Below are 12,241 nucleotides of genomic sequence, written 5' to 3' on the forward strand. Positions count from 1 at the left end.
TTTTCATTTACTTATTAAAGTGGTTCGCATCATTAGCTTGGACTCCTAAATAGATGGCAACATAATAAGTTACTTACAAACAGTCTCTGAAGTCCTCCCACAAAGACCCAAAATTTGAACTAAGTTTTTGTTTCTGAATGGGATCTTTTGATTAGGCAAAAGTTATATTGTTGCTTTTTGTCCTGTTCTAATAGTCTCTGTTGACAATATATAAAAGAAACTCGATGAAAAGTAGGCATGAATGGTTTGTTCAATTGTTTTTCCCCTCTTCAAAATGTGATCTTATTTTTGTACACAAAACATATTATTGATGGTCTTTGTAATGAAAATCATAAAATGTTCCAGGAGATTTTTCACTAAAGGATATTTTTATAACAGATACATGAACTTCGTTTTTTAAAATTTTTATTTAGCATACTTTAAATTCTGAGGTACATGTGCAGATAGTGCAGGTTTGTTACATAGGTGTACATATGCCATGGTGGTGGTTTGCTGCATCCATCCCCCCGTCATCTGTGTTAGGTGCTTCTCCTAATGCTATTCTCCCCAATCCCCCCACCCCCTGCTATCCCTCTCTTAGCACCTCCCACCCCCCGACAGGCCCCAGTGTGTGGTGTTCCCCTCCCTGTGTCCGTGTGTTCTCATTGTTCAATACCTGCTTATGAGTGAGGACATTTGGTGTTTGGTTTTCTGTTCTTGTGTCAGTTTGCTGAGAATTATGGTTTCCAGATTCATCCATGTCCCTGCAAAGGATATGAACTCATCCTTTTTTATGGCTGCATAGTATTCCATGGTATATATGTGCCACATTTTCTTTATCCAGTCTACCATTGATGGGCATTTGCGTTGGTTCCAAGTCTTTGCTAATGTGAACAGCGCTGCAACAAACATACGTGGCATGAACCTCTTTTAAATAATAAAAGTAATGAGTCCATTTTGAGGCTTTGAAAATTGCAGAAGTACATAAATAGTAAAATAGTTTTGAGTTTTGTCTTTCTCCCTGTGGATTACCATACATTGGCTGGTCTCTTGACCAATATTTACTGCCACTGTCAAGGTAGTCAAATTGCACAACTCTCTCCTTTTGGGTTTGTTAACCTCTCCTGAAAGTGATAGTGTAACAACTCCGTTGATGCGAGTTCCACAAGGCAGCACTATCCTTTGTGATTTCCCTACACTGAGCCCACAATATGTCAATAGAGAAACATTTTTAGATTACAAAACATGATAGAGTTTTGGTATTTATAGTCATTAACTGTTATTTATAAAGTATTTTTCTTTTTTATTTGCTTTTTTTAATTGTATTTTAGGTTTTGGGGTACATGTAAAGAGCATGCAAAATTGTTGCATAGGCACACACGTGGCAGTGTGATTTATGTCTTAGTTAAGAGACGAATAGTAATGAAGTGGGTAAGTATATAGATCCTAGAGCCTTGCCACCTAAGAGGAATACGTCCAGGCTAACTCCATGATAACTGATCACTCTGTACATCAGCATTTCTATCTATGAAACAATGATGATAACACATATTTCATAACTTATTTTTCTTAAGACTGAGTTAACATAAAAAATATTCCAATAGTGAATGCTCGATACATGATAACTGTTTTTGCTACTTTCCGTTGACTGCTTTACTTCTATTCTTGAAAGTAGGAATACATTTCCTTCCATTCCCTAACTGTGAAAGCATGCATTCCCCTTTGCCTTCTTCCGGAGGACATTCTCTAGAATTTGGTGCAGTAGATGCTTGCATTTATTCAACAAATATTGCATGTAAGACATTGACCTACAAACTAAAAATATACCAGTAAACAAGGCAGACAAAATTTAGCATAATAGTAATATCTAAGATGCAAATAAACAGTGGAAAGAGCACAAATTCACCCCTTTTCCACTTGAGAGAGTGACTGGGTTGGAGACTGTGGAGATGGGAAGTAGCTAAAGGTCTCCAAGAATAAGTGACATTTGAGCAAGGCCATGAAATATAAAGAAAAATCCAGTTATGACCAAAGTCAGGGTGAAGAAGTTCTTAGGTAGAGGAAATAGCAATTGCCATGGCCCTGTCATAGAAAAGAATTTGCTTTACTAGGATAAACAAATAAAGTATGAAGATGAGGAGAAAGCATTACACTTCAGAGTTCTGTGAGCCAAATGGAAGGGTTCTCTTGAGACATTCCTTCATGAAAAAATAATCACCCTACATTTAAACAACAGCAGGTCATAGAATTGTTTGAAAATTTCCTCCAATTCTCTTTATGTGAAATGATCTGATCAGATTTCTGAGAGAGAGAGAGAGAGAGAGAGAGAGAGAGAGAGAGAGCGCTATCCATGTAAGCTGCAAAACACAGTCATGTGTAACTGTTTAGAATTTCAAATATTTAGACTTCTTGGTTTAGAATAATGCTGAGTTCTCACCAAGACAGGAGAAGCACAAAGAGGTTGAAAATAAAAGTAAAATGTCAAGTATCTGCTCACATTTGCCCTGAAATACCTCCCAGACATTAACTTTTGAAATGTACAGCAACTCATTCAATCCACATTCCTCCTCAAATCTGTGCTGTTCTCTAGTTTTGTACAGATGAATTTCAAATTTTCCCAAGTAAGATTTGATTCTGAGCTTCTAAATGTTCATCAAAGATAACATTGAAAAATTCAATTATGCTACTTTTTTTTTGTTGTTTCTTTGCAAAAGGAAGAAAACCTTTCCATAATCAGTGAAGCTATTTTTAAATTGCAGGAGGGCAGGAATGAAGGTACAAATTAATGAGCTGATGTCATATTAATGTAGTCTTTTTGATCTTGTAATCATGAGCTCTTTACAAATCATGTTTGGTTTCAAGATTGTGATTCGAGACTCCCTGTTGCAGACATATAATTTAAATACCATTAAAGGAAGCTCCAGATGTTTCTGGGGAAACATTTCTTATATTTAAGAATGAAGCCACAGAAGACAATCTGGCCTAACTAGCTATGTGCTCATGGACAATTTACCTTACCTCTCGATGCCTTAGATGCTTTATTTAGATTGGTTGATTTCCAGGGCTATTTCACATCTCACACAATTATGAAGATTGTCTATAAGTCATGTAACAAAATCTCTCAGAATAAAGTCAGGTGATAGACCTTAAAGTATCATTTTTAAAAAGAAAAAGGAAAAAAAAAAAAACAAGAAGGACTAGGTTACGCAATTTTTTTGGAGGGTCCATGTCTTATTATTCTGCTTTAAGATTCTTACTGCCTACATGCTGATGTACCCATAGAACCAAACTTCAAAATGTAGGTTGTGCTTCTTTGTGATGAGGGCTAATTAAAACACAGGGCATTTATTAGTTCTGTGACAGCTCTTTTTAAATCTTCAGGATACTTTGACTAGGTGGGAAAGTTTTTACAACAAAATGTTTTTGCTGTGGAAAATAAAGAGAGAAAGAGGAAACAGGGGAAAAGCAAAAGCAACCCAACAACAAAAATCTTGACATTTAAAAGTGATTTGAAAACATAACAAAAATCTGAATTATAAAAAAGCCAGATCAAAATCACTCTGCAGTCAGAAACAGTTCCTAAGGGAGAAGGCAAAATAACATTTTTATTTTTCCAAAAGTGAATGCTTTTGTTCTTGTCTGAATATTACTCATTAACTAGAAACTATTTATTGAAGGTCAGGAATTTTAGCTTAAGTGCTAGAACAATTGTATGGAGCATGTAGTGTGATTTCTTCAAGGACCACTCAAGGAATTTTTCCTCCTTTGTGGTTTAAACACTTTCTGTGGTGTTTTTTTGACAGATATGTGGTTATGAATATTTATAGTATTACCAAACATGAAAAACAAAATGTTTTCCTTCAGCCCTAGAATGAAATGTATATGATGATTTTAGAAGAAATAGGGAAGAATGGTAAAGAATGATTTATCTTGGAAACTGAATATCTAGTCTGGATAATTTTTGGCATAAGTCTCTGTCATTGAGTAATTTCACAGTGTATAGGATTATTAATTCCTTTTTTTTTTTTTGCTTTAATCACTTCAACTATCCCTGATAGAAGTCTTCTCCAGTAATGGAGTCTATTGCTTCACAAGTATTTGTTAAAATTTGTAGGTTCTGTGTTTTTAATTGCAAACTGAATTCTTGAGTAGTCAATAAACAGACCACAAAATATTAAATATTTAATAGAATCTTAGACCAGATCATGTTTCCTTCAACTTTTAAATTCTGAAGTTAATTATCTTTCACATATGCTCGCATAATTTTATTGGGCAAAGGGCCATATATTTTTCAACAACTTCAGTTAGGCTTTTAAAGAACCAGCACATCATGTTAGTTATTATTCGATCAAATACATCTAGTGTCTGTTGTAGGCACATGCCTACATTAGAGGGGCTAACTTGAGAATGGTGGCTGAATTGTAAGAGATGTTTTCTAATGAAATACAATTGTTGGCAGGACCTGGCAGCTCAGGCCTGCAAGCCTAGCATTACGGGAGGCCGAGGAGCATCAATTGCTTGAGCCTAGGAGTTTGAGACCAGCCTGGACAACATGGCGAAATCCCATTTCTACAAAAAATACAAAATTTAGCCGGATATGGTAGTATGTCTGTAGTCCCAGCTACTAAGGAGGCTGAGGTGGGAGGATCCCCTAAGCCCAGGAGGTTGAGGCTGTGTGAAGCTGTAATCACACCACTGCACTCCAGCCCCAGGGACAGACTGAGACCTTGTCTCAGAAAAAGAAAAGAAAAGAAAAATAAAAGTAAATTCAATTGCCTATTAGGAAGCAGAAGCAAGCTTAATAAGGGGGGAAAGAAGAGCCAACAGGAGTCTGTCTAATAAAGATGGTTCACTAAGAATGACTGGCTACTAGAATTCATGGATTAGTTTATTGGGAAAGGAGGAAGAATGGGAAAGAATGATATCATAGGACATTAACTTCTGCTTCTAGGTATTTATATATATGCAAGCAAAATAAGGTTTCCCTGTGCCCCACACATCAGCATTAACAAGGATATATCAGCATAGGGAGTGACGGGTCTCTGGGACCAGCATGCAAATTGCATTTGTATAAATCTAGTTAGAGCCCACATAGAACTGACTCCAAAAGCAGTTCTATGAATAAGAGACAGGTTGATGTTAAGAATGAGTTATTAAATTACATGCAGTCAACTGTGGCATTTTAAAGCCTAAGTAAGAACAAAAGTATATGATGTGTATTTTAATCTCTAAGGTTTTTTTTTTTTTTGAAACTGTTGAAAAATAGTAATCAATTCACAACTGTGCATTTCTAGGCCACATCTACAAACTGTAGTATGTATCTGCAATAACAGGAATCCTGGATTAGGTATGTATATGCAATTGCTTGCTGAAGTTTATATGTTCATGATGTCATGGCCATGTCGCTCATTAATACCACACTTGAGTTCATCAATCTTTAGATTCCTCATAGAAATTCTCCATCTCTTGTCTATTGCTCCCACAAAATCAATCTTAATCATAATTAATTCCATGACAATACTATATGTATCTGCTAGTGCCATATAACTGTGATACTTTTAAATGTTACCAACGAATAATGTGTCCCACTCAGCAATTGGACCATATTAATTATTTCCAATTTGAGATGTACAAAAACCTTGTTAGTTAATTAATACATTTAACTTGAAAATTTTATCTAAGGTGACAGATAAATATATGGATTATCAAAAATTAAAATAGTACAAAAAGCAAAGCTAAGGAGTTGGAAAGAAAGAAATTAGAGTTTGAAAATATAAAACAAAAATAGTAGCATGCAAAAGGTATGACATCCTCTTTTCTTTCTCCTCTTCTTCCTTCTTTTTTCTCCCTTTCTTCAACTTCTTTTTCCTCTTAGCTAAAGTTGACTTACATCTTATTATATTTATTATTATTTTATTTATTCATACCTTAAAGAACTTTGAAGGCAAATCTTAAGTTTCATTAGCAAATCTGTCATGAAATAATTTGTGGCCATCAAAACAAAACATTTTAAACAACCATTCAGTTGGCCCTGAATTTATGATCTAAAACTGTTGTAAGAATAACCTTGATTGAACAAATATGCAACTTACAATTTAGTTAAAGGCCTGGAAGCATCAAATTATTAAATAATTGGAAATCTATTCTAAGCTTAGACTAAAAACAGAGTTTATGTGAATTTACTTGAATGAATTCTTCCCAAAACACCTGTTAATGTAGTTCATTGTAAGAATTTCAGCAGTGAAGTCTGATTTTCCAGGAGGAAATCTTTTTACCAATCTAGCAGTAGGTGAACAATAAATAAATGACATTATTCACTGATGTCACCGACTCTAATCCTCACCATTGGCAATGGCATATCTTTAAAGTAAAATCTGATGGGAAAGATACAGGAAAAGAGAGGAAACCTCTTATCTGGAATAGCAATCAAGAGAGTACAAAAATTCCCAGTGACTCCTAGGGTCTTGGGGAAGAGTTGTAGCGTGACAGATGCAGGCAAATAGGCCCTGCATGAGTGTATAGCTTCAGTATAATTTCCAGACTACTGAAATAATATCTAGTTATTTTCAAAAAGTATTTCTTTTTGATTATCTTAGGCTCTTTTGTGACTGTTAGTATGCTACATTTTTGAGTAGTTGGAAGTTTTTCTTAAGTTTCTTAAAAAAAATACACATGAACTCTGATTTTTTAACCCACTTTTTATCCTTAGAGATTCCTTTTACATTGTTTTAGGAAAATATGGATGGGAGCATCAGTAAAATGTGTTTTTTGTTGTTGTTGTTGTTGTTGTTGTTTTTTTTGTGAAACCAATGGCTGTTTGTGTAAAAAGGTTTTATTGTCAGATCTCATCATTGGTGTGATCATTGTGAAAGAATTGTAATACAATCCCTTCAGGTCATAGACACTCTGAAACTAGCCATGTTAGATTGTCTTTTCAATGTTACTATTGAATACAGAGTCTTGCCTAGAATTCACAACTCACATTTCATGGGGAGAAGTCTTAAATACATAAAACGTATAAGCCTGACTTGCTCTATCCTTGAAAATTCCAAATAGCTACATGTTTTGTTCCTACACAGCCTTACTATTTACCCACTACTAAGATGCAAGAAGAGAGAAATGATTTATTTTTGGACAAAAAACAAAAAAACAAAACTGGATTTTTAAATAATCTTTCTATAAAAAATTTATACCTCATTTAACTCAGAATACAAAAAATTGAAAATATATATTGTTTAAAAATCTTAAATTTTAAAGTCATTATAACTTGGTGTGTTTTATTCAATATTTCCTCTTGCTTCAAACGTTTTGTTTTCTTCTCAAAATTTCCCAAAATTAAAATTGTACTACTTTAATGCAATTATCAGAAAACAAGAATTCTTTACTCAAGTTTTTGAAATCATAAATATATTTATTTGTAAATATTTTTCCATCAGAGGCTTAGAATCCAAAAACTATTTTTTGTGACTTATTAGTCCACTGAAAAAAAACCCAATTCAGTATATTTAAGTATTGTAAGTATTAGAGTAGGAGTTAGGCAGACGTGAGTGCAGCAGGAGAGGCCTGTCTTCCAGAAATGTCAGGCAACCACCAGGTGATGGTCAGGTAGTTGTTAAACTGCCTCTCTAAGATGATATTTAGTCACAGTTGGCACCAGGAAAAGACAGTCTCCTAGTAGAAAACCCATCAAGCTGATGATCAGCAGCTTCCTGATGAGATCTTAGGCTTTGAGAAAGCAGGTGTAAGCATGCACACTAAGAGGCAAAATGGCAGAGTTTAATCAGTATATGACCTTCCTCTGGGAACACTCTACCTGTAAAAGGAAAACGCCTCACGTGAGCATGGACACAACTTCAATAACACACTGTGCATATGGCCCCTCCCAAGTGCCAGTAAGCCGCTGCACATGCAGATAGCCCACCTGAAAGGACAAATTAAGAGAAGAAACACAAACCTGAGAATCATGCCAATGTATAAATCCCCAAGTCCAGGGTTGAATTGGGCACTTGAATCTCTCAAGACACCCACTTGACCCTCTCCCTTGTGTAATTTGGTTCCTTTTGCTCCTGCTTTAAAACTTTTTAATAGTCTCTCACTCCTGTTCTAAAATTTGCCTTGGTTTCTCCCTCTGCCTTAAAACTGCTTCTGCCCCTCAAATTCTTTCCTACAAGGAGGTAAGGTTTGAGTTTGCTGCAGATCCATACAGATTCACCACTGGTAAAAAGGGGAGATTGGTATAAGGAGGAAAAATTATGTGTGTTTATTTTTCTTTGTCTGAATGAATGCTCTGAATGAATGAATGAATGCATGCATGCATGAATAGTGCTAAATACGTCAGAGAAATAGGGAAGTTGCTGTTTCTTTTCTAAAATAAGTAGATACCATAACAAAGCAGTTTTTAAAAATTTATTTGGTAGTGGGAGAGCATGCTAAAGAAAAGGGAGAGATACAAGGTAAACAGGAGAGAGAAGAGAGATCTTTCTTTTCCCAGCCAAAAGAGTTACTCCTAATCTCTTTAGAAAGGTTAACAGTTAAGAAAGCACTAAATTTCTCAGTTACCCTTTTCAGTTTGATATTGGACATCCTGTTTTTTCATAACAAAAGGCAAGACTTAGATCTGAGGAGGAGAAAAATCGATGAAAACTTTCTTTATGAGGTTTTTGTTCCTATGCAGATAATCCACAGTGTTCTATAGAAATTTAGACTCTGAATTGCATTCAAATTAAGGGCAGATAATGCAGTCTGCATTTAAATTTTAAATCTGCACGTGGAACTCTGAATTGTTACTAAGCTTTAGCTTATAGAAAAGCAGATGGTCTCTGTGCTCCAGATCAAATACTGTCAACTACTTATTTGATCATCTGCATTGGGTTTTTGATTTAAATAATTGAGCTTTTGCAGTCAGTGCTTCTGAAATCTGACCTGCTTCTTGCAGCTTTTCCAACTGTGGCAACCATTTTTGGCTCTTGACCAAGGACTATTTATACAAACTTTCTGAACATAGTTAATCCAAAAATGAAAATTTTTATTAAGAGTCTTCATACTCCTTCAGAAAATGGAATGTTCAGTTCTCTTTTTCAAATAATCAATTAGATAACCCTATGTTTAATTTCCTAAATCATTAACCACAAATAGGGAAGAATATATTAATTGGTATTGTTGTTTCCTCCTATGGAATTGCTATTTTCAGCAATGGCTCAATCATTCTCCTTCCTGTATCCTCTCCCACTTTCTATGTAATTTTAAAGTTTTTCCCATTAAGAGGTGGAGTGTACTTCTTACCCTTTAAAATTGTCCCGGTCTCATGAGTTGTTTTGAGTAATAGAATATAGTGTTGGGACATCTTGACAGCAATAGGCCTGCACACTTCCACTCTTTCTCCTGCCCCAAACTTACATATATGGGCTACACAAAAATCAACAGAGCCACCTATCTAACTTATTGTTGACCACACACACTTGCAGAAGCTTTATATGAGAAAAACAACACAGCTAAGCATAATCAAAATTGCCAATTCACGAAAATGAAAGTTAAACGAATTGTTATTTTGAGTCATGAGGCATTGGTGTTGTTGAATGCCTAACAATAATTAACTGGTACAACTTCTCTTTTATTTTCCACTAAGCAATTTTTCCCCACGTGGCTTAGGAGTTCAAACAAACATAGCTTTGAAAGCTGGCAGACCTTTACTGTTAATTCGTCTTTGACAAATTTCTTTTACTCCTATGTGCTTCCACTCATTCATTTAGACAATAAATACCTAATTTAATTTCTACTATATGTTAGTCACTGTGCAAGGTGCTTTGAATAGAGTGATGACCCAGGAAAAAGCCTGTAATTTATGGCCCTTTCCTTCCAAAGAGATAATAATATTTATCTCTTAAATTTTATACAAGGAGTAATGTTCCTTGTATAAAGTGATGAGTATATAACACACAGCACACGAGTGCCAATTGCTCTACATGCCTCCAAGACTCTTTCAAGGGGAAAAGGCACATCCCTAAGGAATGATCTCTGATACATCTTTAGAACAAATTCTGCTACTTAATGTAACTACCAGATGAGTTCTTCCTCCCTAATGCACGAACAATATTAACTTATTGAGACCATGGCATTCCAGTAAAGAAAGAGTTTAATTGATGCAAGTCTAGCCAAGCCAGGTGGCAGATGGAGTGACTACTCAAATCAATCTCCCCAAAAACTCAGGGATTGGGGAGTTTTAAGGATAATTTGGTGAGTAGGAGATCAAAAAGTGGGGAGTGCTGAATGGTTGGGTCAGATATAAAATCACAGGGAGTCAAATCTGTCCTCTTTCACTGAGTCAGTTCCTGGGTGGTTGCCAAGACCAAATGGGCCAGTTTATTAATTGGGTGGTGCCAGCTGACCCATTAAGTACAGTATATGCAAAATACCTCAAGCACTGATCTTAGGTATTAAAATGGTGATGTTTTCCCCAAAGCAATTTGAGGAGGTTCAGAATCTTGTAGCCTCCACTTTCATGACTCCTAAACTATAATTTCTAGTCTTGTGCCTAATTTCTTAGCCCTACGAAGGTAGTCTAGTTCCCAGGCAGGAAGACGGTTTGTTTTCGTAGAGGGTTATTATCATCTTTATTTCAAAGTTAAACTATATACTAAGTTTCTTCCGAAGTTAGTTCAGCTTATGTCCTGGAATGAACAAGCACGCTTGGAGGTTGGAAGCAAGATAAAGTCAGTTAGGTCAGATCTCTTTCATTGTCATAATTTTCTCAGTTATAATTTTTGCGAAGTGATTTCATTAACTAAAAAGAATGAAAGCAGATTTAAGTGGCATTGAGATTTTGATTCTATTGTGTTTACCTATTATTTAACCTCTCTAAATTCTGTTTCCAATTCAACAAAACAGAGATAATACTTTTAAAATATTTTATTAGTGTGGGTTATGTTTCCTGTCCTCAATTTGTGTTGAGATTTCATATTGACGCTGAAATGTCTGCAATCACTATTATTTCTAATTAACATTCTAAGAAACTGAATCAAAGGCAAAAATCCATTGGTTAAGTTTTTCAAAGTGCTAACTACATATGACATTGACCCTTTTTTCTGGAGCTGAAGACAATGCTATAAAGCCTGTTACTGAGCCAATCCCCATGTGAATTTCACAGATTGCTTCATTGAACTGAGAACATGATCAGAACGTCCAGGAACTTCAGATCATTAGTCATTTCATAGGGGAAAACAGATGGTTTCCCTAGAAGAAAGAATTTTCACCTCCCACAGAATTTGGACACCGTTACAGAATTAGGCCTAATTGTTCAGAGAAACAAGTAACTTTCAACTGAAATCTGTATACCTCACCTTTCTCTCAGGATATGTTTATACATATGTAACATATACTCCATCAACAGAGAGGACTCGCAAATAGAACAATTACATTCACCCATGTCTATGAGCATGGATATGTACCTGGTAAGAATGCAGTGGTCTGCAGAGTGAGTGAATATACCTTGTCCTAAGAAAGTTTTCTATAGAAAAAATAGTATTTATCTTTTACACATACTATAAAACTATTAATAATATTTTTTTTAATCCTTGACACTATTGATATTTGAGACTATATAGTTATTTGGTGTGGGGGGCTGTTCTGTTCATTATAGCATGTTTTCAGCACCTCAGACTCTCCCCAGTAGATTCTGGTGACACCATCAATTGTGACAATACAAAATGAATCCTGTCTTGCCAAATGTCCATGAGTTTCCCTTGGTTAAGAACTATTGATGTAAAAATATCAGAACATCAGAAAGGAAAGGAAATGTGCTCATATTAATATAACCTCATATAGGAGACTAATAAAAGGCATGGAATCCCACATTATTTTTTTATATTTGCATAGTTTTATTGCTCACTCAGACATTCTTTTATCTGCTTCTGTATATGAGGCACAGGGCTAGAGATAATTAAGAGATGCAAAAATCCTTATTTTCTGCCTATAGGAAGATAATATAATTCATCTCCTGGATTATATAATCTAATGTAATTTTATCTTGTTTTGTAGTGTATCAACACCAATGAAAAGGTACAGAAAAAATTAAGTGTCATATTTCAAAGGTAGGGTGAAGTTTGGGGTCTTACAATGGTATAGTAAATGGAATTGATGGCATCTGATCTTCCAGAGGGCAGCCACAGCCATCATGCCAGCGGCAACAGGGAGGTACGGCTAGGGCTGTATGCTCCATGGAGCCAGTGGGAGCCTGGGAGCAGGAAGGAGCCATACCCTCCCAGGT

Source organism: Aotus nancymaae, unplaced genomic scaffold (assembly GCF_030222135.1).
Source record: "Aotus nancymaae isolate 86718 unplaced genomic scaffold, 86718_ANA_hifiasm-v0.15.2.pri h1tg000030l, whole genome shotgun sequence".
NCBI lineage: Eukaryota > Metazoa > Chordata > Mammalia > Primates > Aotidae > Aotus > Aotus nancymaae.